Genomic DNA, 26,501 nt, shown 5'->3' on the forward strand with positions numbered 1-26,501 from the left:
AACGCTTTCCCTACTGTTGCACTCTCTGCAGTGGGAATAGTAATTGTTACCCTCCAATGCTTTCCCTACTGTTGCACTCTGTGGACTGGGAATAGTAATTGTTACCCTCCCGCTATCCAACGCTTTCCCTACTGTTGCACTCTCTGGAGTGGGAATAGTAATTTTTACCCCTGCGCTATCCAACGCTTTCCCTAGTGTTGCACTGTCTGGAGTGGGAATAGTAATTGTTACCCTCACGCTATCCAACGCTTTCCCTACTGTTGCACTCTCTGGAGTGAGAATAGTAATTTTTACCCCTACGCTATCCAACGCTTTCCCTACTGTTGCACTGTTTGGAGTGGGAATAGTCATTTTTACCACTACGCTATCCAACGTTTTCCCTACTGTTGCACTCACTGGAGTGGGAATAGTAATTTTTACCCCTACGCTATCCAACGCTTTCCCTACTGTTGCACTCACTGGAGTGGGAATAGTAATTTTTACGCTCTCACTATCCAACAAAATCTCTACTTTTTTTACATTACTTTTATTATGTTTACATTTTAAGCTTTTTTATATTATATTATGTATGTTTTATTTAATTGTTTTTAATATTTAATTACTTTTATATTATTTTTAATACATTAAAAAAATCGATATTTTAGCTAACTATATTTTAACATTCTATATTTTGGAATCGATATTTTGGTACTTACCTGTTTGTAGATAGGGAGTCGATATTCTGTCTTTCTATATTTTGTCGTCGATATTTTGTGTAGTCGATATTTTGTCTCTCGATATTAAGTCACTGAACCGTGACTCAGACCAGTGTGCAAGGGGCTGTGGAATGGTAGGGTCTTTCTTTCATATTTTATGGGCCGGTCCCAAAATCCCACTGTACTGGTGGGATGCAACACAGTTCTTGGCTGAGGTCACAGACCTGGAGCTACCATTGGATGCACAGTGGCATATATTATGTGTGACGGGCAGGTGGTATGGCCAAAGTATCATAAAATCTGGCTAAAGTTGGTGGCCACTGTGGCGAAAAGGAACATAGCAAGGGCCTGGGGTGCGGATCGCCTCAGAGAGTGGCAGATTGGTGTACCAAAGCTGAAAAACTAGTGAATCAGAGTTGGAAGTGGGGAAAGGTGTGGGGTTTGTGGTAGGCTTTCAGGGGCCACTGAGTACATATCATAGGGAGATTCTAGCCCAGGTGAGACAGAGACATCTTGGGAGCTACCAATGTAAAGATGTGCAGATCTTCTGGATAATTGACTTGGGTATTTATTTGAGGTTATCAGACACTGTTAATGTGGTGTACTTTTATTGTTTGTATCATCTGTTTAACACTATTTTTTATAAGAGTCTGTCCAGGTATGCTAAGCAACTGTTAAATAAAAAGAATATCTAACCAAATAATTAATTTTAATAAAATGTGCAAAAGGCTTCACATAAGTGATACGTTATATGAAAGTGGTAAAATAAACTGTCCTCTCAAACGAAAGGGGCAGAACAAATGTGGGGATTCCAATACCAGTATAGTGAGGTGAGCAGTACTGCTAGCTAGTGCTCAAGTACAACAGAAGAGATCTTCAGAGACTTTGCAGGACTGGAACACCAGGGGCTGCTGCAAGTTAGGAATGAGATGCATTGGAAGAACTGTAAGCAGCTCTCACCATTGGGGAAGTGTTGCAGATCTCGAATGAGGTGCTTTGACAGAGCTGTGCGTTGCTGTCACAACTGAAAGATTAGTGAGTGCAATAAGTCGGGAACGAGGTGCACTGGTAAAGCTGTGTGCGGCTGTCACCACTGAGAGATCAGCAATTATTTCCAAATCAGGAATGACGTGCATAGTAAGAAATGTGTGTGGCTGTCATAACTGAACAAGCATTGGCAAAGCTAATAGGTCTCGCCTATGCAAGAGCTATTGGCTTTGCTAATGTGTTTATCCATATTGTACACCAGCTTGGCTGCTGGTCAGCATTGCCAAATGTTGGTCACATAGAGGAGAATGGAGTGGAGAGAAGTAGAGTGGAGAAGAGTGGCGTAGAGTGGAGTTGCATAGAGTGGCATGGAATGGCGTGTCATGGAGTGTCGTAGAGTAGCATAGAGTGTCGTAGAGTGAAGTAGAGAGGTGTAGAGTAGAGTGATGTAGAGTGGCGTAGAGTGGGGGGGTCATAAAATGGAGGGGCCAAACGTGGAGAGACATAGAGCAGAGGGGCAAAAAGTAGAGTGTGTAAGAGTGAAGTAAAGTGCCATAGACGAGAGATATGTAAAGTGGAGGGTGTAGAATGGTGAAGCATGAAGTGGAGCATCGTGTCATAGAGTGTAGTAGAATGTCACAGAGTCGAGCGAAGTGAATTACAGTGGAATACAGTGGAGCGCAGTAGAGTGACAGAATTGAGTGGCATAGAGTGGAGTAGAGTGGCTTAGAGTGGAGTGAAGTGTCACAGAATGTTGTAGAAAGGAGCGGCATAAAGATGCATGGCATAGAGTGGTGCAGCTTAGAGTGTAGTGTTGTAGAGTAGAGTGTCATGGAGGGTTGAAAGTGTTGTAGATTGGAGGGTCGTAGAGTGTGGGTCATAGAGTGGAGTGTTATAGAGTGGCGGGTCATAGAGTGTCATGAAGTGGCATAGAATAGAGTGGCATATAATGGAGTAGAGTAGAGTGGCGTAGATTGGAGTAAAGTGACAGAGTTCAATGGAGTGAATTGTTATAGAGTGAAGTAGTGCTGGCGCGGAACATTTTTATTTTAATTAGTTCAACCCTTAACTTACAAAGGTGGTTTCCAAAGCCGCGCCTCCTTCTTCTTCAGGCAAATGGATCTTTGCCACCATTTAAGAATGGAGCATAAGTCGAAAACATCTCAATAAACATTATCAATTATGTTCAGTCAATAATGAGAGTTTTGAAGTAGTACAAAAACCTTTATTTATCAGTAAAAGTTTAGCATATTATTTTTGGTCTCTTTATTTAAGTTAGTAAATTAGATAAATTAGTTTACAGAAATATCAAGAAAATCATGGTTAGAGTCAAACAAGACAATTACAGCATGTTCCATGAAAGAATGTAAGTCCCTGTTCCACTCTAGCAGATCCTAACCTACTAGAACCCATAAAGAGTCCTTACAGAAAACAGCGAAATTATAAAGGAGCTTTGAAATAGAATCAGATTTTAGTTGAACTCCTAATGAAGAGTAGTGCTAGAAACCCGCCCAAGTCGCTTCTGTCAAATTGCATCAGCAACCTGTCGCGTTAACAACTATTCAAAGTCACACTAAGATAATAGTCACAGCAGTAGCCATAACTGTTAAAGAAATTAACACCCACCATTTAAGAATGGAGCATAAGTCGAAAACATCTCAATAAACATTATCAATTATGTTCAGTCAATAATGAGAGTTTTGAAGTAGTACACAAACCTTTATTTATCAGTAAAAGTTTAGCATATTATTTTTGGTCTCTTTATTTAAGTTAGTAAATTAGATAAATTAGTTTACAGAAATATCAAGAAAATCATGGTTAGAGTCAAACAAGACAATTACAGCATGTTCCATGAAAGAATGTAAGTCCCTGTTCCACTCTAGCAGATCCTAACCTACTAGAACCCATAAAGAGTCCTTACAGAAAACAGCGAAATTATAAAGGAGCTTTGAAATAGAATCAGATTTTAGTTGAACTCCTAATGAAGAGTAGTGCTAGAAACCCGCCCAAGTCGCTTCTTTCAAATTGCATCAGCAACCTGTCGCGTTAACAACTATTCAAAGTCACACTAAGATAATAGTCACAGCAGTAGCCATAACTGTTAAAGAAATTAACACCCACAAAATATTAGGGGGCAGAAATCATCATCATCAGCAGTAGCCTACAGCGAATGAGGGAAAAAGTGCTATAGGGGACAAAAGGATGGTTGCAGAACAATATCCTGGACTAGTTTTGGGCAGCAAAAAGCTCGGAGAGTCTCTGAGAGTCTAACTAGGAACATGTATATTATAAAACAGAATAACATATGTAACAATGCATGCTGGTGTTAAGTCATTTAAGCAAATGAGGAAGGCTCGTCCGACGATCTGCTGCTTCTTTCTTCATTCCCACGGTAAACGTACAAAGTCAGCAAGGTGCTATCTACAAGTTAAAAAAAAACGCGATACACAAGGGTCAAAAACGGGGATTAGTTTACCGACTAAAATACCTTTGTTCCCCAGACAACACTGACAACAACTATAAAAAGGTACTCAGTCCGAAAAAATAGAACCACGGCCACTTAGGAGCTACCAACAAAATGGGAACCTCGCCGAATAGTTGATACACCACTGTGTCAGAAATAAAGAGTCCATCAGCCCACCCTCATTGGCGGAGCTTCGTCATTTGTGACTCTGAGGGGTTGATGGTTAGGGCCCATACTCTTGAGCCATCCGGCTCTCTCGGATACCCAACCAATTTATCCCTGCATAAAGAGACTCCTGACACAATGTGTGGTCCAACTTATTCAGACTCAAAACTAAAGCTGAAATGTGTGTGCAGTGCTACGAGTGAAGGTGTGTTAAAAATGACTACGTGGGCAAAAAGTATGTTTATTAAGCATTGACCAGGTGTCATATCTAAAAAACAACAGATAGTCTTGAAAGGATAGACTATTTCCTGCTTGGTTTCAAAAGGTCGACATGTTTCAGCCGAAGCGGTTAACTGACCCGGCTTTCTTCAGGACCTACGTGAGTGAAAAATAGAGCTACAGCAAAAATAACTCAACTAGTGAAAAGATTATTTGTGACAAAATGAAAAATCATAAAATCTGGTGTGGCAACAGCCACCCTACCAGGCAAGCAACCTTTTTTACTTGATTAGAAGAACTTCATCTTCTTTCCTGAAAGATAGGACAAATTCAACCATAAGAGAGGTGTAACATTAGTTCGCATACAACCTGCGTGACCATTGCTCTACAGTGACTACTAGACACTGCATTCATTCATCAAAAAAAACCCAAACCGTGGTAACTATAAAGGGGGGATTTTTATGTATAAAGAATCAACTCACCCAGCTTTCTGTGGGAGGACAGCCTCACCTCACCCGGCTGACTGCTCGGAGAAGGAGGCACCGCTCTGTTAGCAAGTGGGGAAAAACAAAGACACGTTGCGTATGGATACCTGTCTCTTTAAACCCCATACTCGGCATTAAACAACACCACACCAAATAAAACCCTGATTCTAGAGATACCCGCTCTACAAACGAACCTAGCCGCATATACTGGGGAATCACTGTATTCTAAATCTGGATCAACCAGAGAATATCAACCCAGTATTCCAAAGGACTGAGAAATTGCATCATTGTGAAAACTATAAGGCGATATGCAGTCAAGCATAAAGTCATCCTACATCCAGTTCCAAAATCAAGTCCTTCCTCTGTATGTTTTTTATTATCAATACTAACAAATGTTACTACACCCCTGAAAGCTCTTAAACATCAGAGTAATCCAATTATAGTCGCTACTACCCATGCTGACCACATATAAATGCAGACAAACTCCCAATGTCTATTTCTACTTAGACACAGTTTCAGGTTTCTCCACCCTTACCTGTCCGTCGATACCTCGATCTGGACTCCGTGCAATCTGGGAGGTCACGGCAGGAGGGGGAGAGCTCTTTAAATACCTGTTCTAATTGGAGCGCTAACACGCTCAGGACGCAGGTGTAGGCAATAATCATCTAAGAAGGGCCACCTATCTGTAACGCTCATGTGTCGGTATCAGGACACTAGTTTCCTGCACATGCGCAATCCTTGGAGGCCACCTATCTGAAACGCTCATGTGCCGGTATCAGGCCACTCGTTTACGGCGCATGTGCAGTTTAGGTTGTGGCGAAAAATAACATACAGTGTTCCTCTGCCGCGTTCCTCTGCCGCTACTCGTGCAACGCACCTCCAGCGCATGCGCATTCTCCCTTCCAGTGCGGGGCCAACCCCAGTGTACCTATTGCTCATGGCCACAAACTCGAGTAGGCGATCTAGCTGTTGCTTAATATGCAAGCCGATGTCGGGGTGCCAGTCTTGTTCGGACACTGCATGTGGTTAATAAACAAACAATAAACAAGCCGCATGCCGCTCAACTCATCTCTGTTAACGTGCACAATTCAATAGTCAAATTCACGTTGAAGCCCACTGTGAATGGTGTCACGATGTCCGATCAGAATCATTTTAATGGCCCAAACCTTCTCTTATCAATGGGAGAGTGACGTGAGTGCCCCAGACACCTCATGACTGTGCCATAACATTCAAAAGTCCTTACCCATGGTCTAACTCATTCTATCAGAGAAGTGTTCGTAAAATAGGTGGAATAGGTAGACAAGTGGTGTATATGTGTATGAAAGAGTTGGGGAAGGGTACCAAGAACCACTATCCCTATCTATTCATTTACCCACCAAACAAGCAGCAGAGTGGTCTTAAATCTGAAGGGGAATTGGACTTAAGATGCTTGTATTTTCTTGTCTATATCTCGAGAGAGACAAAATCTAGCATATAACTACTGTTGCATTTTTTGAGATATATAACTTCAAGGGTAAGTAATAGTTAACAAAGCAACAACCTCAAGCATATCAGAGACCTAGGGGAATGATCCATGACAAAACAGGGAGTGTCACTGATTCGTCGGGAATGTTGGGGACCAATACATTAGAAGGAAGTCCACGGAATGTTGTCGTTAAGACCATGCACATCTGTTTTCATTTTGAAAATCCAACGTTGCTCTCCCAGAAACAGAAAATGAGTAATGTCTGTTACATGTTGAGGGATCAAACGTTCCAAAACGACCCACCTCAATTCATCGGCTCCATGCTGTTTAGCCAGAAAATGGTCTGTAAGGCAAGTGGATTGTTTCCTGCACCGAATCGTGCTCTTATGCTCACTGATACGGAGCTTGATCTTACGTGTAGTATGTCCGATGTAATGTAAGGAGCACGGGCATGTGATCATATAAATCACACACTCGGAATTGCAGTTTGTGTGGCTGTTAAGAATCCATGGGCGATTGGTGCCAATGTCGACCGAAGTGACCTTAGTTGTCTGAGGGCACACACTGCACGAGCCGCATGGGTAGTGGCCTCGTACAGGAGGTAGTGACCACAGAGTGTTATCAGTGCGGGTAGGTCGTGTCAGTGGTCGTGTGTGTACCAGGCTATTGCGCAGGCTGGGAACCTTCTAATGTATTGGTCCCCAACATTCCCGACGAATCAGTGACACTCCCTGTTTTGTCATGGATCATTCCCCTAGGTCTCTGATATGCTTGAGGTTGTTGCTTTGTTAACTATTACTTACCCTTGAAGTTATATATCTCAAAAAATTCAACAGTAGTTATATGCTAGATTTTGTCTCTCTCGAGATATAGACAAGAAAATACAAGCATCTTAAGTCCAACTCCCCTTCAGATTTAAGACCACTCTGCTGCTTGTTTGGTGGGTAAATGAATAGATAGGGATAGTGGTTCTTGGTACCCTTCCCCAACTCTTTCATACACATATACACCACTTGTCTACCTATTCCACCTATTTTACGAACACTTCTCTGATAGAATGAGTTAGACCATGGGTAAGGACTTTTGAATGTCATGGCACAGTCATGAGGTGTCTGGGGCACTCACGTCACTCTCCCATTGATAAGAGAAGGTTTGGGCCATTAAAATGATTCTGATCGGACATCGTGACACCATTCACAGTGGGCTTCAACGTGAATTTGACTATTGAATTGTGCACGTTAACAGAGATGAGTTGAGCGGCATGCGGCTTGTTTATTGTTTGTTTATTAACCACATGCAGTGTCCGAACAAGACTGGCACCCCAACATCGGCTTGCATATTAAGCAACAGCTAGATCGCCTACTCGAGTTTGTGGCCATGAGCAATAGGTACACTGGGGTTGGCCCCGCACTGGAAGGGAGAATGCGCATGCGCTGGAGGTGCGTTGCACGAGTAGCGGCAGAGGAACGCGGCAGAGGAACACTGTATGTTATTTTTCGCCACAACCTAAACTGCACATGCGCCCTAAACGAGTGGCCTGATACCGGCACATGAGCGTTTCAGATAGGTGGCCTCCAAGGATTGCGCATGTGCAGGAAACTAGTGTCCTGATACCGACCCATGAGCGTTACAGATAGGTGGCCCTTCTTAGATGATTATTGCCTACACCTGCGTCCCGAGCGTGTTAGCGCTCCAATTAGAACAGGTATTTAAAGAGCTCTCCCCCTCCTGCCGTGACCTCCCAGATTGCACGGAGTCCAGATCGAGGTATCGACGGACAGGTAAGGGTGGAGAAACCTGAAACTGTGTCTAAATAGAAATAGACATTGGGAGTTTGTCTGCATTTATATGTGGTCAGCATGGGTAGTAGCGACTATAATTGGATTACTCTGATGTTTAAGAGCTTTCAGGGGTGTAGTAACATTTGTTAGTATTGATAATAAAAAACATACAGAGGAAGGACTTGATTTTGAAACTGGATGTAGGATGACTTTATGCTTGACTGCATATCGCCTTATAGTTTTCACAATGATGCAATTTCTCAGTCCTTTGGAATACTGGGTTGATATTCTCTGGTTGATCCAGATTTAGAATACAGTGATTCCCCAGTATATGCGGCTAGGTTCGTTTGTAGAGCGGGTATCTCTAGAATCAGGGTTTTATTTGGTGTGGTGTTGTTTAATGCTGAGTATGGGGTTTAAAGAGACAGGTATCCATACGCAACGTGTCTTTCTTTTTGCCCACTTGCTAACAGAGCGGTGCCTCCTTCTCCGAGCAGTCAGCCGGGTGAGGTGAGGCTGTCCTCCCACAGAAAGCTGGGTGAGTTGATTCTTTATACATAAAAATCCCCCCTTTATAGTTACCACGGTTTGGGGTTTTTTTGATGAATGAATGCAGTGTCTAGTAGTCACTGTAGAGCAATGGTCACGCAGGTTGTATGCGAACTAATGTTACACCTCTCTTATGGTTGAATTTGTCCTATCTTTCAGGAAAGAAGATGAAGTTCTTCTAATCAAGTAAAAAAGGTTGCTTGCCTGGTAGGGTGGCTGTTGCCACACCAGATTTTATGATTTTTCATTTTGTCACAAATAATCTTTTCACTAGTTGAGTTATTTTTGCAGTAGCTCTATTTTTCACTCACGTAGGTTCTGAAGAAAGCCGGGTCAGTTAACCGCTTCGGCTGAAACATGTCGACCTTTTGAAACCAAGCAGGAAATAGTCTATCCTTTCAAGACTATCTGTTTTTTTTAGATATGACAACTGGTCAATGCTTAATAAACATACTTTTTGCCCACGTAGTCATTTTTAACACACCTTCACTCGTAGCACTGCACACACATTTCAGCTTTAGTTTTGAGTCTGAATAAGTTGGACCACACATTGTGTCAGGAGTCTCTTTATGCAGGGATAAATTGGTTGGGTATCCGAGAGAGCCGGATGGCTCAAGAGTATGGGCCCTAACCATCAACCCCTCAGAGTCACAAATGACGAAGCTCCGCCAATGAGGGTGGGCTGATGGACTCTTTATTTCTGACACAGTGGTGTATCAACTATTCGGCGAGGTTCCCATTTTGTTGGTAGCTCCTAAGTGGCCGTGGTTCTATTTTTTCGGACTGAGTACCTTTTTATAGTTGTTGTCAGTGCTATCTACAAGTTGTCTACTTAGTTGACAACATCAATGTGCGTTAGATTCACTCTGAGTTCCCACAAAAACCCTGCAGTCTAAACCATTAGCTAATCAGAATTCCACTGCGTGACAATGAACTCTTATAAAGCAAAACATTCTAGTTGTAACTTACGGGATTAAGTCATGAGATTCCCGTAGGCACCATAGTTTATAACACTGTTTAGCATTCTTTATTGTGAATATGTGGCAGCTAGAAACTATGATGAGAACATGTAGCTTAGGAAAGGAAGAAATACATTTTTAAAGTCAGCCCATTCTACAAAAAAGAACGTTTAATGAAGTCAAATGTAAATTATTTATTGATTTAATATAGCACAGTTCACAATTGCCTACAAAGCACTTATTTATTTAAGAAGAAAATCAACAGAAAGGAAAAGAAAGGGTAGAGAAAGTAAATGAGGGCTAGTCTAACCTAGCAATGTGATTTCGGTAGAAATTAGTGCTTACTACAAAAATCATGCTACACGATAATTAACACGTTTAAGAAAAGGCATGTTTTTCCTACACTTTATTCTTCAAGCATTTTCATGCCAATAGCTTGCATAAATTAGGACACTTCTTTTAAGCAAAATGTTTCTACTCTATCAATCCCTCCACATGATGGTTATCTTAATCATCACACAAGTTTGTTTCCCATGTGAGCTCATTTCAGAGTGCATATTTATCATCAGTTGAGTCTTGTCTCCATCTTTTCAAACCTCTGAATTTCAGTAACTTCATGTATTTAGCGTTCATTATTCCCCTCAAATCTAAATCCTTTTCATATAACTTTTTTGCATCTTTTCCAGTATTTGTGTAAAATTCATCTACAGCTCACAAATAAAGTGTAAAGAAATATTAGACTAAGCCCTATTATAATTATTGGAAATAGTATATCGCTTTCAGAATCCCTTTTCCTGCCATTGAAAACCAGTTTCCAATTGTTAGAACTCCTTTCCAAAAATGTTCAAAAATACTTGGTGTTTCCAATTTGGTAATTCAGGTTTTTAACCCAAAATGCTCTTTGCATAACCTTCTATTTCCTTACTTGTGTCAGGTATGTATGTGTAGCAGTGAGTTAACTTAACCATTATGCAGGCTCTGCCTTTTTCTGCGAGTAAGATGTCAAGTGCAAGTCGGTCTTGAAGTATCATAGACCTCATAGCAACTAATTCAGTGTTAGTTATAAACAAAGCTTCACATGTGCTTGTTGCCATCTTGTCAACAACTGTAGCTAACTTTCTAATCTTTTCGCCATTGAAAAAGATGCCTACAGGTGAAATGATTGCTCCAAATATGTCTCCTAATAAACCTGTTGTAGGTTCAGCATTTCGTTTTTGTCTATGTGATGGTGTCTAGAAGTGGGCGGTAAACTCCGCTCCACTGGCAGAGTTTGTGGAGTTTTGCCAATCCGCGCTCCGCTTGTAATGTGGAGTTTGGCAAAAACTCCACCAACCGCTGGTTCAGCAGTGGCGTAACATAGGCCCCTGCAGCCCCGCAGTGCAGGGGCCCCCAAGCTCAAGTGGGCCCCCTCAGCACAATATCCTGGCTGGAGACCTCCTGATTGAGACTGCAGGGGGCCCCTGCATGTACCTTACAGCGGGTTTCATTACGCCACTGCAGTAGAGTGGAGTTTACCAGTGCGCTCACCCCTAGACTTCATCCCCCAGTGAGTAGTGCACCAGAAAGAGCATTTGCAGAGTGGTTGAGGAAGGGGGCAGGGCCTCCAACAAGGTCTCAGCAATCCTGCTGTGTGGGACTTACTGGTGGTAATAATAGGGTTCTTGGCCCCCAACAACCCTCAGAAGCCAAGGCGACTTCATCCCGCAACCAGCAGTGCACCAGGAGGTGCATTTGCAAAGTGGTTGAGAAAGTACCTCTGATTATGATTTGATTTTTATATTTGTAGAGCGCACGCATGCCCGAAGGCGTCTTGGCGCTGAAATTGGATGCGAGGAGATTCTGCGAGGATGATTAGCAGGGGTATAGCCATGTCTTGATGGCCTTTCTGAAGGCGAAGAGAGTAGGGCTGTTTTTAATGTTGAAAGGTAGAAGGTTCCACAGCTTGGTTGTCCTTAGCAGAAAACTTCTTCCTCCCCATCTACTCTGCCTGAATTTGGGGACTTGGACAAGTTTGGTGTTGGCGGATCTGAGACTTCTGCCTGGGACATACCATTGGAATTGGGTTCTCAAGAAATGTGAACCTGAGCCATGAAGTGCCTTATAGGCCAGGCACAAGGATTTAAACTGTATCCTTTTGTCCACGGGGAGCCAGTGTAGGTCCTTTAGCTTGTTAGACACAGATTCAAATCTAGGAATGTCCAGCACCAGTCTTGCTGCCGCATTCTGGAGGCGTTGCAGTTTGGTAAGGTATTGAGTTTGGATCCCTATGTATAAGGCATTGCCATAATCCAATGTAGACAAGGCAAGCGCTGTAACCACAGTTTTCCGTGAATCCAGTGGGATAAATGGGCAGATTCTTCTGATCAGTTTCAAGGTGTGCCATATGGAGGATGACACCTTGTTGACCTGGGAATTAAACGTCAATTTGTCATCGAAGATAAAACCAAGATTTTTGACTTTCCCCACTGGGAGAGGGCAGTCACCCAGAGTGTCAGGCCACCAGTCGGAGGACCAGAGGTCAGCCATAGTACCTAGCAGCATGATTTCGGTTTTCCCACCATTAAGCTTTAGGCAGTTACATCGCATCCAGTGGTTGACTTGGGTCATACAGTTCCTGAAGCGGTCTATTGATTCCTCTATATTGCCTGAGACTGATACCACTATTTGAGTATCGTCGGCATATGAGACTGGTGTGAAACCAAAGTTTCTAATAACTGAGGCTAAAGGGGCAACGTAAATGTTAAAAAGTGTGGGGCTAAGCGCCGAGCCCTGAGGAACTCCACATGGTGTCGTAAAAGGGCTGGAGGCGTGTTCTCCCAGAGTGACTGTGAAAGATCTGTCTCTCAGAAAGGACGCCATCAGCTGGCGGGCAGAATCTTGAATCCCTAGTTCGTCCAGGCGTGCCAGGAGGATATCGTGGTTCACGGTGTCGAAGGCCGCCGATAAATCTAACAAGATCAAGGCGGCCTTCCCTCCTGCGTCTAACGCACTTCTGAGCCCTTCTGCTGCCATTACCAATGCTGTCTCAGGACCATGATGTTCTCTGAACCCGTATTGAGAATTATCCAGGTAATGTCTGGAGGCTATAAGATCCTTCAGTTGTTGATTAAGCAGTTTCTCCAATACTTTCGCTGGGAAGGGTATTCTGGAGATTGGCCTATAGCTGCTGAGGTCTTTGGGGTCCAGGGTACTTTTTTTTAGTAAGGGGGTGACTGCAGCGATTTTCCAGGCATCTGGAAAGGCTCCTGAGTGGATTATTTCTGAAAACAGGACGTGTAGCTGCTCACTGAGTATATCTGGGAATAAATGCATAATTTTCGGAGGGCACGGATCCGTTGGGTTGCCGGATCTGATGGTTTTTACCACCTGGTGTATCTGTTCTACTGTAGGGAGCGTGAAGCGGAAGCCTGTTTCCGGATTAGATGTCTCTCGTTCTGAGCTAGGATAGTTATTTGAACTTGTAATAGAATGGTTCGTTTGGAATGGTTCAAATACTTTAGCAACTTTGTCCACAAAGAACTTTCCTAGGTTGTTACAGAACTCAATGCTGCCTTCCAATTGATTCGTGGGTGAGGAACCTGCTAATTTTTTAATAGTCGCGAAGAGTTCCTTACTTGAGTTCATCGTCTCTTTGATTTTGTTGGTGAAATAATTCGACTTTTCCCTGATTACAAGTTTTTTGTAGTCAGTTAGTGTTTGAGCATATTCCTTTTTAAGGTTTGGTTCATAGTTGGCTCTCCATTTCCTCTCTGCCCTCCTACATGTTTGTTTCTGTGCCTTGAGTTTTCCAGAAAACCAAGGTTTTGATGGCTTTTTCCGTTTTGGAACAAAGCATTTCGAAGGAACTGCCAGTTTCACCGCAGTCTTTATCCACGAGGAGATCCTGTCGGCTAGCTGATTACTGTTGGGCACTGACTCAGGTCTGGTCCTAGTGAGTGTCTCCTGTAGCAGCTGTATATTGATTTTTGCCCAGTCTTGGTAAGTAACTGGCCTCAGGCCTTTGGATACTCCAAGCTGTACCTGACTGATGGTGATAGTAAATATGATGGCTTTATGATCTGACCATGTGACGGGTAGAATCTCCAAAATCTTAAGGTTGGAGTTGGAGGAGAAAATCCCATCCAGTGTGCGTCCTGCCACATGGGTACCTTGATTAACGATCTGGTCCAGGGAGAGTCCAGACATTGCATCGAGCAATTCACCCGTATTGGGGTCCGTAGTTTTTTCAAGGTGATAATTAAAGTCCCCTAGGATTGTGAAGTCTGATCCTTGCAGACTTGATTCTAGAATTGGGCTTAGGATTGATAACAAAGGGGCCCTTGCCTTGGGAGGTCTATACAATAGAAGGCCTCTGAATGTATAGTTTATGACTTGCTGGTGGTAACAATGGGGGTTCTTGGCCCTCAACAATCCTTAGCAGCCAAGGGGACTTCATCCCCCAACCAGTAGTGTGCCAGGAGGCGTGTTGACAGAGTAGTTGCGAAGGGGGAGGGGCCTCCAACTAGGTCTCAGAAATCCAGTGGGGGGACTTACTGGTGGCAACAATAGGGGTTCTTGGCCCCCAACGACCCTCAGTAGCCAAGGGAACTTCCTTCCCCAACCAGTAGTGCACCAGGAGGTGCGTTTACTGAGTGGTTGAGAAAGGGGGAGGGGCCTCAGACAAGGTTTCAGCAATCCTGTTGTGAGGGACTTACTGGAGGCAACAATAAGGGTTCTTGGCCCACACGACCCTCAGCATCCAAGGGGACTTCATGAGGAGTGGCCAAGCAATACTCCACCCTCTCACAGAACTCTACAGAATTTGGAGTCGTTTTTGGGCAACTCCACAGAATTTCCTGGAGTGAAACTCCACGTGCTCTGCCAAAGCCCAATAGGTACCCAGCAGGATTGCCACATAAATCCTCTCACTTTGAAGTTAGAGAAAGCAGAAGCAGTTTCTGTGTTAGGACTTTGGGGCCCCACCTCTCTAATTTGCATACATTTAAAATGTATTGTATTGTCCTAGAAGTGCTGTAAACAGTTCCTGGCAACCTGACCCCATTCTGTGCATGATTGTATCGGAAGCGAAAGCGTGGTTCTGAAAGGCAGCCCACAGCGCATATGCGGACTTACCTTTTCACAGCCCTTAGTTATCATAGCAGAGAGACTGCAGTAGATTGAAGACTGGTGCCACGGGAATTTCGGTCACTGCAAGCACTGGGGATGGAAGCTCTGCGTAATGCCGTCATCCCTAACGTTCTTGTGAAAGCTTCTTGTTTGCATCAGTCCATCTTCAACGTTTATTTGAAGACAAACTGCTTAGGGACTTACATTGATTCTCTTGTGAACTAATGCCGGAATTATTGTGAAAGGATTACCTATTTTAATCTAGTTAGCAATAAAGTAAGTAGTAAAGGTTTATGTTTATTTCATTCAGATAGAAAATGTGGCCTTATGGTCATAGCTGCCGACTTTGGAACCGGGGACCGAGGATCTAGTCTTCGCGTAGCCTCAACAGCCTGAGATTCTGGGCAAATCACTTAATCTACCAGTGTCTGAAACTCTTTGTACCTCTAACTGTACCTGTATAGTGCTTCAATATATTTGGGTCAAGTTTGCACTATACAGAGGTGCAATTATCTCCAGTAAATGTAAATTGTCTGTTAATCTGATTCGACCTGTTGTATTGCAATTGAACTCCCTCTCTTTGTGGTGCTCTTTAATACTGGATTTCCTATTACCATTCTACCTTTCCTTGCCTGGTGATAACTATACACATTCTCCTTCCTGTGGCGCAGCAGACGTTGCACTCACTCTCCAACATTCTTGGTGCACTTAATGGCTTTGTACACAGTGCCTCTCGAGGCAGGGTCTTTAGCAAACCTCACTGAACAGTCTCCCTGTGCCAATGCTGGTTGCTTTGTCTAACAGATCAGATTGAGAGGCAGGGCTCAGACTCGGGCACACCACAATAAAGGCAGTCGTGCCAGCCCCCCGCATCAACGGGAGGTGGGGCGTGCCACGCACAGTAGTGACACGGAGCTGCCGGACTTCCCTGGGTCCACTGGTGATTGGCGGGTGCTCCGCATGAACCGGAAGCACTCATTAGTGCTTCCGGTTTGCCTGCTCGGAGAGCATTCGGGCAAGCTGGCATGAACCGGTTTTCCCTCCTTAAGGGTGGTATAAGAGGCTGGGGAGCGGAGAGGACAGCCTCTCTTTTTCGCCGCTCCCCAGCCTGTGTGCCTCGCACAATGGGTCCAGGCCTCCGGCGGAGGCCCTAACTATTACTTTTCTGTTTTCTTTTACTGCAGAGTCCGGTGGAGGCGATGGAGTCGCTGGCGGCAAAGGAGTCGGGCACCCCGCTGTTGCAGGCAAGGAATTGCAGCTGCAGTGAGCAGATTTCTGGGGACGGGCTCGGGCGGAGCCGCATCACGGATGGCAAGAACGGCGTGTCTGAGCATCAAATCCGACGCACAGCCACATGGGACCTGAGGGTTCTACGGTCACCATGCCTGCCATCGGAGCTCACCCAGAGCCGAATTGAAGGAATTTTGTGTCCACAGGGATGATCGCTCTGCCCTGACTCGTAAGGGTGAGTGTAGGTGCTCTTGTGCAGGGCATAGGGAAGGAATCATGGGCATGTAACGTGGAAAGTGATGTTGGCTTGTTACGTGGGGACATCTAGTTTTGCTATGCGGCACACAGTCTGTGGTGTGTGAAGAAAGTTGGGCATTTGCGCAAGTCAAGGGCGCATGCAGTGTCGGCATTGTGGTCAGGTCCCTTTGCCAGATGCCTCACGGGTGATGCTGGTCAGTCATGCTGTGGCGGCTGTTGCCGGCAGCTGATCGGGTTGCACCGGCTAGTGAGTGGTGGCTGGGAGGCACCCAGTGCAGGGCAATGAATGCGGCGCACAATTGCATTGGGGAAATTTTGCCTACTAACCATTAGATGGGTAGGTTGGCGCACCTGCTTGGGACTTATATATAGACCCCGAGGGACGCAATGGGGACAGTTCTATTTAATGGTCCCTGCTATAGTTTATACTATGATGTCTAAGTGCGAATTAAATACTGATGACGGGGGACATGTCCAATTGCTTACGGCGCCTCCCTTCAAAAAACAGTGTTGATTCTGGTAAATTGCATAACCTTAATATATGAACGATTGGTCATTTTGGAGGGTGCTTCAAACGCAATTCAAGGACAAGTCAGGACAGCAGGAGCGTCAGCTGTTACATCAACATTTTCCGTAAAAACAATGTGAACTGGGTGCTTTTGCACAGGCATGTTCACGGTGTTACCAACGCGCACAGTTTTTTCCTGAAATACACTGTTTTGGTAGTTTTATATTGCAAAAAACGCAAGGCAGAGAGAATCGTGGTAGGTTATTGAATTGGTATTTAAAGGGCTCCAAGGGTTAGTGTTTAGGAGTGGTTGGCCACGAATCTGGGGAACTGGGTATCTCAGCAATGACACTGAACACACCGGATGGTGGGCAACGCACTTAAGCTCCCTTGCGAATATGAGGGTGTCCTCATGTAATGCAACTGGTGCTATGCTAAATGAAAGTGTCCTCATATAATGCAACTGGTGCTATGCTAAGTGCTCTTAACATAATGTCTAATTTTATGGTTAATTTTAGAAACATCAGTTTGGGTCAGCCAGCCATCGCAGGCTGAAGTCCATTCATGCTTAATGTCAACTTGGTTTGACTGGGAGACAAGGAAACCCTACTCACATGGAGCCTGGGTGCTTATTGTTGCAAGGAAACAGTGGCTCATGTAGATTAATAATTAATAATCTGATATACGACACAAAATATTAATCAAAAAGAAAAAGGGGGTTAAATGTGGCGTCAGAAAGAAAAGTTTAGCCATACACATTAGAATTTTAGTGGAAAACTTTTGTTCTTTATACTCATAGTAAAATAGTTTTTTGAAAAATGAACACAGTATCACAATACATAATACACAAAACAACAATCTTAATACATGGTTCTAAACAAATGTCCCAGTGAAAAAATAATAACAACCTAAACAAAAAAAGAGTGACATAAAGTGCAACATAGAAAAGGTTTCAATTATCAATTACAAAGGCGATCTTAGAAAATAAAGAAATGTGATTGTCAACACTCAGTCATCGTGAGTGTCAAAGAATGATTCGCCTTTATCGTCAACGGCGTTTCGACCCTGTTCTAGATAGGGGGTCTCGTCAGGACAGTTTAATATAGGGACACCTAAAAAATAAAAATAAAAAATGAAAAATATCTGCAGAGTAAAATGTGCTGTTTTTTTCAAAAAAAGTAATGGAGCATTACTGTGTAATCTCTCTACCTGGTCGTCAAGGATATTGCCTAACATAGATATAAGTCGTGTCACCGTGCTCAATGTGAAACAAAACTACTCACAGGGGCCCAGCCGGGTACTGTAAGTATAAGGATAGAGAAAATATTAGTGATAAAGAATTATGAGGGTACACGTTAATAACAGTGCACACACTTATCACTTACCCCTGTGAGGAGAAACTCACGAGGAAACAAATGCCCAAGCGTTGCTTATCTTATATTTGTAGAATGGTAGGGAGAGTTTAGCGTAAAAATCAATTTGTTGGCGGGAAGCTGAAGGACGAAACACATATACGCGAACAGCGTAATAGCTGTCGCTATTATCGAGGAGTTCAATAGCCTGTAACGGAATAAAGAAAAGGAAAGGAGAACATCTTATGTAAAGGGTTGTCCTATTATCCATTGGAAAAACTAAAAAGGGATAAAGGAAATCGTCCATACCTCTCTCAGAATCTTCCGGGTGTATAGGTCTACCGCATTACGCTACAACAGGAGAACAACGTTCAATCTGCTTTGGTACCATCACAGTAATTGGTTGACGAACGTCAATATTTAAACATGATTGGGTCTAAGCCAGCAAATCAGAATGCCGCGTTTATAATGAAGAAACGGAAGAGAGAATCCTGCGTTGCTAAGTAACTAGGGAGAGTCATTCCCATGCGTGTAATTGAATTGTCAATAAAGTTAAAGCAACCCCACAATCTTTCTGTCCAAGTGTGAGGGAACACTACCATAGCGTTTACAGTGAAGAAAACGGAAGGGAGAATCTCATATTACTAAGCAACTGGGGCAACTTATTCCAATGCATGTAATTAAATGTCTGCAAATCCTTATCAATAAAGTTCAAACAACTCTGTAGTCTTTCTATCCAAGTATTTGGGGACACTACCATATTATATAAAAGAAAAAGAAAAAGCCCATAATCAATTTATACATTAAAGTGTGAAAAAATATTATTATACATTCTGAACATTTGTTGAAGGCGGGTCATAATTGGTGCGTCAGTCTAGTTCTATACTCAAAACTTTCTTAATGCCTACAGTTAAAAGATCTTTAACAAATCAACACTTGTTAACCATACAAAAAGATCTACATATCGATCAAGCATAGATGATAAGTCAACATATATGTCAAAGATTATTCTAAAGCAATGTTTCAGTTAATCACAACAGAACACACTGTTTATAATATTGGTTGATGTGTCAATACAGATATGCTAACTTTTGTCTACAGCTCAAGCACAAACAGCCAATACTGAACAAGTATTGGGAAAGCAAAACATGCAGATATAATACCATATATAGAATGACAAAGATCTAAATGAGAGTGGTAATAAATCCACGCCATTCTTCAGCTGAATTCAATCCTTGCGTGATAGAGTTGGTACGTTCAATCCAACGACATTCTAGTCTTTGTAGTATATGTGACAAATCTCCGCCTCTGTTAGAGGGAAGCCACTTTATCTATCACCTGCCAGCGGATGTAATTTGCTGTGTGGCCCTTTTCTAAGAAGTGGTTGACTAAAGGGGCATTGGGGACCGAATTTCTGATCCTGCTTCGATGTTGTCCTATCCGTGCTTTCACAATCTGTTGGGTTTGCCCAATATAGGGTAACCCGCAGGGACACAGTAAACAATAAACTACATTTTTGGAATTGCAGTTTGCAAAAAAATTTAATTGCTGATCGACTTTGCCATGTTCAAATTTTTTTGTGTTAACCGTAAAATCGCACGCCACACAATTGCCGCATTTGTAGTGCCCTTTTAAATCTGGTAAACCCCAAACTGATTCTAATGATCTCGTTAGTTGTGCTGGGTTTTCCATTGATGATCTAATAAGATGATCCTTTATGTTCTTTCCCCTTTTAAAGGCAAACATCGGGGCATCAATGCTAGAATCTATACTATAGTATACCAATTACTGTGATCGTACCAAAGCAGATTGAACGCCGTTCTCCTGTTGTAGCGTAATGCGGTAGACCTATATTTACAATTCAATTGCACGCATGGGAAGGACTCTCCCTAGTTACTTAGCAACGCGGGATTCTTTCTTCCGTTTCTTCATTATAAACGCGGCATTCTGATTTGCTGCCCTAGATCCAATCATGTATAAATAATGACGTTCGTCAACCAATCACTGTGATCGTACCAAAGCAGATTGAACGTTGTTCTCCTGTTGTAGCGTAATGCGGTAGACCTATACACCCGGAAGATTCTGAGAGAGGTATGGACGAATTCCTTTATCCCTTTTTAGTTTTTCCAATGGATAATAGGACAACCCTTTACATAAGATGTTCTCCTTTCCTTTTCTTTATTCCGTTACAGGCTATTGAACTCCTCGATAATAGCGACAGCTATTACGCTGTTCGCGTATATGTGTTTCGTCCTTCAGCTTCCCGCCAACAAATTGATTTTTACGCTAAACTCTCCCTACCATTCTACAAATATAAGATAAGCAACGCTTGGGCATTTGTTTCCTCGTGAGTTTCTCCTCACAGGGGTAAGTGATAAGTGTGTGCACTGTTATTAACGTGTACCCTCATAATTCTTTATCACTAATATTTTCTCTATCCTTATACTTACAGTACCCGGCCGGGCCCCTGTGAGTAGTTTTATTTCACATTGAGCATGGTGACACAACTTATATCTATGTTAGGCAATATCCTTGACGACCAGGTAGAGAGATTACACAGTAATGCTCCATTACTTTTTTTGAAAAAAACAGCACATTTTACTCTGAAGATATTTTTTATTTTTATTTTTTAGGTGTCCCTATATTAAACTGTCCTGACGAGACCCCCTGTCTAGAACAGGGTCAAAACGCCGTTGACGATAAAGGTGAATCATTCATTGACACTCACGATGACTGAGTGTTGACAATCACATTTCTTTATTTTCTAAGATCGCCTTTGTAATTGATAATTGAAACCTTTTCTATGTTGCACTTTATGTCACTCTTTTTTTGTTTAGGTTGTTATTATTTTTTCACTGGGACATTTGTTTAGAACCATGTATTAAGATTGTTGTTTTGTGTATTATGTATTGTGATACTGTGTTCATTTTTCAAAAAACTATTTTACTATGAGTATAAAGAACAAAAGTTTTCCACTAAAATTCTAATGTGTATGGCTAAACTTTTCTTTCTGACGCCACATTTAACCCCCTTTTTCTTTTTGATTAATATTTTGTGTCGTATATCAGATTATTAATTATTAATCCACATGAGCTAATGTCAACTTGGGCCGGATCACATGATCTGCGCAGAAACGCATAGTGTAGATTCGGTCTGCTACACGTTACTGTCATTGTTTGTTCTGTGAACATATCCGTGCTAAGGGCGCATTCAGACTTGTTGCCATGAAATAGCATCCCATATATCGGAGCCTAAGTTGCTATATAAGGTCGACAGTATTTTAGGACAGCCTGTCTAGCTCGCTCAGATTCGGATTTCCATCTTGTGGTATTGGTTACTCTTGGCATTGCGATTAGCGTGAGAGCGTGTCTGGTGAATCAAAGTGCGAGGTATTCAATGTAAAGCAGCCCTGGTGGTTTTTACCGCTGGTATGTTAAGTGTGCCAGCCGCAGGTCTTTAGTGCAAATATTGGGGCGTGACAACCTGTTTAGAATTAAACACTGGCAGTCTGGCGGCAGAAGCCACTGGAACGGCCAAACTATGTATGTGTCTAGGTTGTAATATGACTGACCTACTGTTGGCCGCTGTGAAAATGAGGGAGAATAGTGTTGAGCGTCTTCATTTCAGCACTGTTTTAGCGTGCTGCATGCTGCAGGGGTTGCTCAGTGCAGAGCGAAAATGAGGGATAATAGTGTTGAGCGTCTTCCTTGCACCACTGTTTAGAGTACTGCACCTTGCTGGGGGTGCTCAGTGCAGAGCGCGGCTCATTTCAGGGCACTCTTTTTTGACGGTTTGCCTCTAAATCTTGCAAGTAAAGGCAAGCATTGGCAACTCTGTGGGGGGGGGGGGGGGGGTGGTGTTAAGGTTTCATGAAGACTCGTGCACAAATGAGTGTTCACAGGCCTTTTGAAATTGATTACAAGGCAATATTCAGCAAGTTTAAGGTCACAAATGAACGGGGCCTATCAGGTGTCCTCTTTTGCCCTCTCGAAAGGTTAGCAATCAATCAGCAGGGCCTACTGCTGTTACCCAGCATGATTTAAGGGCATGTGCTCTGTTCTTTGTTCTCGCGCCTCCCTCCACCCCTAGGTGCTGAACAACGCGTTTAGAGTCCCTGCCCCTTTTTCCTTAATTGGTGGCTGGCCTGCCTGTTATAAATGAATCGAGTTCACGTCTGCGAAGCTTTACAGCTATAGGGCCAAGTTACACAGTACTACAGGGGGTGTGCCGGGGATCAGCATGGCCGCAGTAGAGGTCGGCTTACAACCATTTGGGTGCACTATCATTTTGCTAAGACTTTGCTCTGAGGGGTTCACGAAAACGTACACTGCCCCTAACATGGGGGGTTCGGCCTAGGTGCTCACAATGTCTCTGGAGGCTACGCCAGGGGTCAGGACGACGTATCACCTGATGGCCTGCTGGGGAAACTGTTGGGCAGAAAAATACCGGGGCCTGTCCAGTCTCACGATTGCTCAGATGGGGGGGCAGTTAGGTGGAAGGGGCCCGCTACCAGGATCTGGGCATACGAGTAGGGCGGCTATATGGAGGACGCAACATTGCACATCAACTGTAGGGTAACGCCCCATCCTCCAGTCACCTTAGTTATAACTGCACCCAGGCTTATCACACGGTAGCTAGCTCTTGGGGTTACACCACCGGATATAAGTATTGCTTGCTTTTCGCTGTTATTAGCCTTCTTTGTGCGAATAGGACTTGAGTTGCGGTGTGGTGTGAGGGGGGTACAGTCTCATCATGTAGTCAATGGGGCTGGCATGTGACCTTTATCCCCTATACCAAAGCTAATGGCACTAATCCTGTGTTTTGTGTTCCTTTATGTATGGCCGGATCCGTGACTGTGATACCCGGGAGGTTATCCACACCGCAATAACGGCAACATACTTGTGAGGTGATCCACACCGCAATGACAGCAAGGCGTGGACAAGAATTGTGACCGGAAGAACCGGGACAGGTGTGGCAAGCGGAGGCATCAGGTGTGATGAGTGATCAAGAAAAGGGCTCAGAGGTGCCAGCATGCATGGGTGAGATGCTGCGGCCCATACACTGTTGTGGTTGGGTATAGATATAGTCAACCAGAATTTGCCGTCAGTAGGGGTAGTTCGCAGTCCGCTACGTTACAAGGGTATATGTCTTGCCAGCATGACCTAACTCAGGGGCAACAGACAGATGCAATGCCTCCGAACCCTCTGTTTTTGAAATGGTATTCTGCTATTGCGCAATATCTTATTTTGCTTGTGCACACAGGTGCCATCTTAGCGGGTATTGCGGGGCATTGGGGTGCTCCGTAGTATGGGGTTTTTCTCACTGAAGGGGCGGGAAGCAAGGAAGCTAGCAGGTAGTTAATAGGGGGAGAGGTTTATTCGAAGCCTATCCCAGAACCTAGTGGCCAGGCGTGTGTTTTTACATTCCTTGGCTATGTTTATGGGAGATCTTGGGGCCGGTGGGACGCTCCCTGTGAAATCTTCCAATTGTTTCATTTTCCGGGATAAGACGACTATTCCGGTATGACACCAAACCTGTTGAGATGGGTGCAGTTACACTAGCATTGAGTCTCAGGTCTGGTGCGATGTGTCTGTCTGGTGCATCGTGTCTCTATCAATGGAGGCCATTTATTGGCTCCTAAATGGTATGATGATCTCTTCTTTGTTCAGCCCAAGTTTAAGGGGACAGGTGTACAGCTAGTACAGACGTCCCTTGAGGTAGCTTGCCCTGCCAAGAAACAAGCAGTATGCCTGGCACTAGTATTCGTTACAGGCACCCTAAACAGGTTCTGGAACATATTTGTGAGCATCAGCCACCGTGAAAAGGGTACGGGATGATGTCACCCCCAATTGGGGGATCTTTCCGGCGATGGGCTGCCTTGGGCAGGGCACACGTCAAGTATAACCGAGTTATTTCTGCGTACGGGGTTGGCCTGCGCCAGGCAAAATAGGGACCAGCCAGTAGGGGAACTAAGGGCTGTGGCTCGGCGTAATCTGCAAGGCTTCCGGGGCAGCAATTGTTGCCAATTTAGCTATTTCAGGCTCTTTTCTCCCCCCGACATCAGCGCCAGTGTTCCTCCAAGTACTTATGGACCATATTGTGTAGTAGTCTTGCACAGGTTACCTATTCCACAGAAACGTCTTGGGTTACACATGCTGTACAGCACCCGGAACACCAGTGGGCTTAGGTTATACCAAGTAAATTTGGGCAAGCCCTCCTGCCAGTGATGAGGAGGACTATTTTCCGCATAAAGCGGGTCAGCACAGTAGGTGCATAGTTTAAGGCTCACTGGGCCTGGCGTTGTAAGCAAGGATAAGGTTTAAGGTGCTGCGGGGATGCCTAGGAAGGCCTTTTGGCCACTGGTGGAATCAGATACATACATCGCTCTAGGCTGAGTAAGGAAGTATGTCTGAAATCCTATGGGCACAGTGCAATAGGGAAAGAAGTGTGGCATGACCTTTCTGAAAGTCGGAAGGGGAGGCCAGATAGTCGGTCAACTATACTGGCCTGGGGGAGGAGCCTAGCGCGCAACCAAGATGGCCGCGTAGGTGCGAGGCTCCCGAGGACCACCACGACCTCCTGAATTAATCCTGCCTAGATCCTGTCCTTGTTGAGGGGACTGCATCGGTGAACCCGAGCTGAGGCGCCATCCGTTTTTCGTTTTCGAATCGGACCCCGGACACCGGTGGGAGCACCGATTGAAGGTTGCGGCCTTCTCCGCGCTGGCCCCCCGGATTGGAGTAGTGGGGCGATCCGGGGACAAAGTGAACAACAGCGGCGGGCAGGGCTGGGCGACTCGCGTACCCCGTGCTTTCACTTTCGCTTTTGCGCTCTCCTTGCCCTCAAGCGAGATAGGGTTGCGGAGCGGGGTGCGGTGGTGTGGCCTTGTCCAGGTGCCCGGCTGACCCGCCGGCCGTGAGTCGTCCTGCGGCCCAGTGGTCGCCCTCCCCCCCCCGGAACCCGTGAACTGGTTTATCGGCCCTTTCGAGGAGATCGGCACGACGGTGGGAGAGCAGGCATGTCCACCAAACAAGATGGCGACCGGGCGAAGGTGAAGACGACCCGCCGCGGCCCGACGCCTCAATCCAACAGTATGGACCGCTACACCCTCCAGAAGGGATCTCCGGAGACATCGCGCACATCCCCGGCGGGCCCGACGGAGGCATCTGCTCAACCGGTGGATCTGACCCTCCGGGACGTCATGGGCGCCATCGCAGAGATGAAGGCCTCGGTGGACCAGCGCTTCGACACCCTAGCGCAAAAGATAGACTCGGTCCTGGTGGATGTTAGCCTTGTGAGGGCTGACTTGTCCAAAACCAACGACCGGGTCGATTCCCTGGCCCACACCACAACGAGCCTCACGACGGACGCGGTGGCCCTCCAAAAGGAGGTGCGCCGGCTTGGCCAGGCGAGCGCCCTGATGGACCGGCGACTGGAGGATTCCGAGGGTCGGGCCCGGAGGAATAACGTTCGCATTGTGGGGGTGCCGGAGGGACGAGAGGCGGAGGCGGCAGATCTTTTTGTGGAAGAATTGATCCTTACCCATCTCCAGCCCCGGGGGCTGAGTAAGCTTTTTGCGGTGGAACGTGCTCACCGGGTCCCTGGGGGCAGACCTAAGGCCGGTGCCCCGCCGCGGCCTCTTATTGCCCGGATTTTTAATTTTCGGGACAGAGACGCTATCCTGCAGACCTCCAGGCAACAGGGACCGGTCAAGCTTGATAACATGGATGTGCATTTCTACCCAGACTTTACTCCGGCGGTCCAAAAACAGAGATTGAGTTTTCTCGGAGTTAAACGTCGCCTACGGGACCTGAACCTTAAGTACTCAATGCTTTTTCCAGCTAAGCTAAGGGTGGAGGTGGATGGGCGCACGCACTTTTTTGACCGACCCGAGGCGGCTGGGGACTGGTTGGACACTCTGCCTGGAGATCGGGGCCGAGGGGGTGGGGGGGGTGCGGTTGGCGGGGAGGGCCCGCCGGATCAGAACTGAGGGGTTACGAATAGGCCTGGCTCTGGACAACATTCCTTTACCATTTACGGATCGTTTATGTTCCCCTCCTATGGAGGTCGTGTGGGGTCTGCTGGGGGCTTCCCTCCTCCTCTGGGGGACTAGTTAGTTTTTCATCTATGGGGCGACAGGCACACTTCACTTTGGGGGGGCTGTCTGGGCTCATGCAGGGGTGCAGGGAGGGGGGAGTTCTGTTGGGATGGGTGGGTGGGGGGGATGTGTTGTTTGTTTGCACCGCAAGGCAAGCCCTTTACTGTATTGTTGCTCTCG

This window comes from Triturus cristatus, chromosome 4_2 (genome assembly GCF_964204655.1).
Source record: "Triturus cristatus chromosome 4_2, aTriCri1.1, whole genome shotgun sequence".
NCBI lineage: Eukaryota > Metazoa > Chordata > Amphibia > Caudata > Salamandridae > Triturus > Triturus cristatus.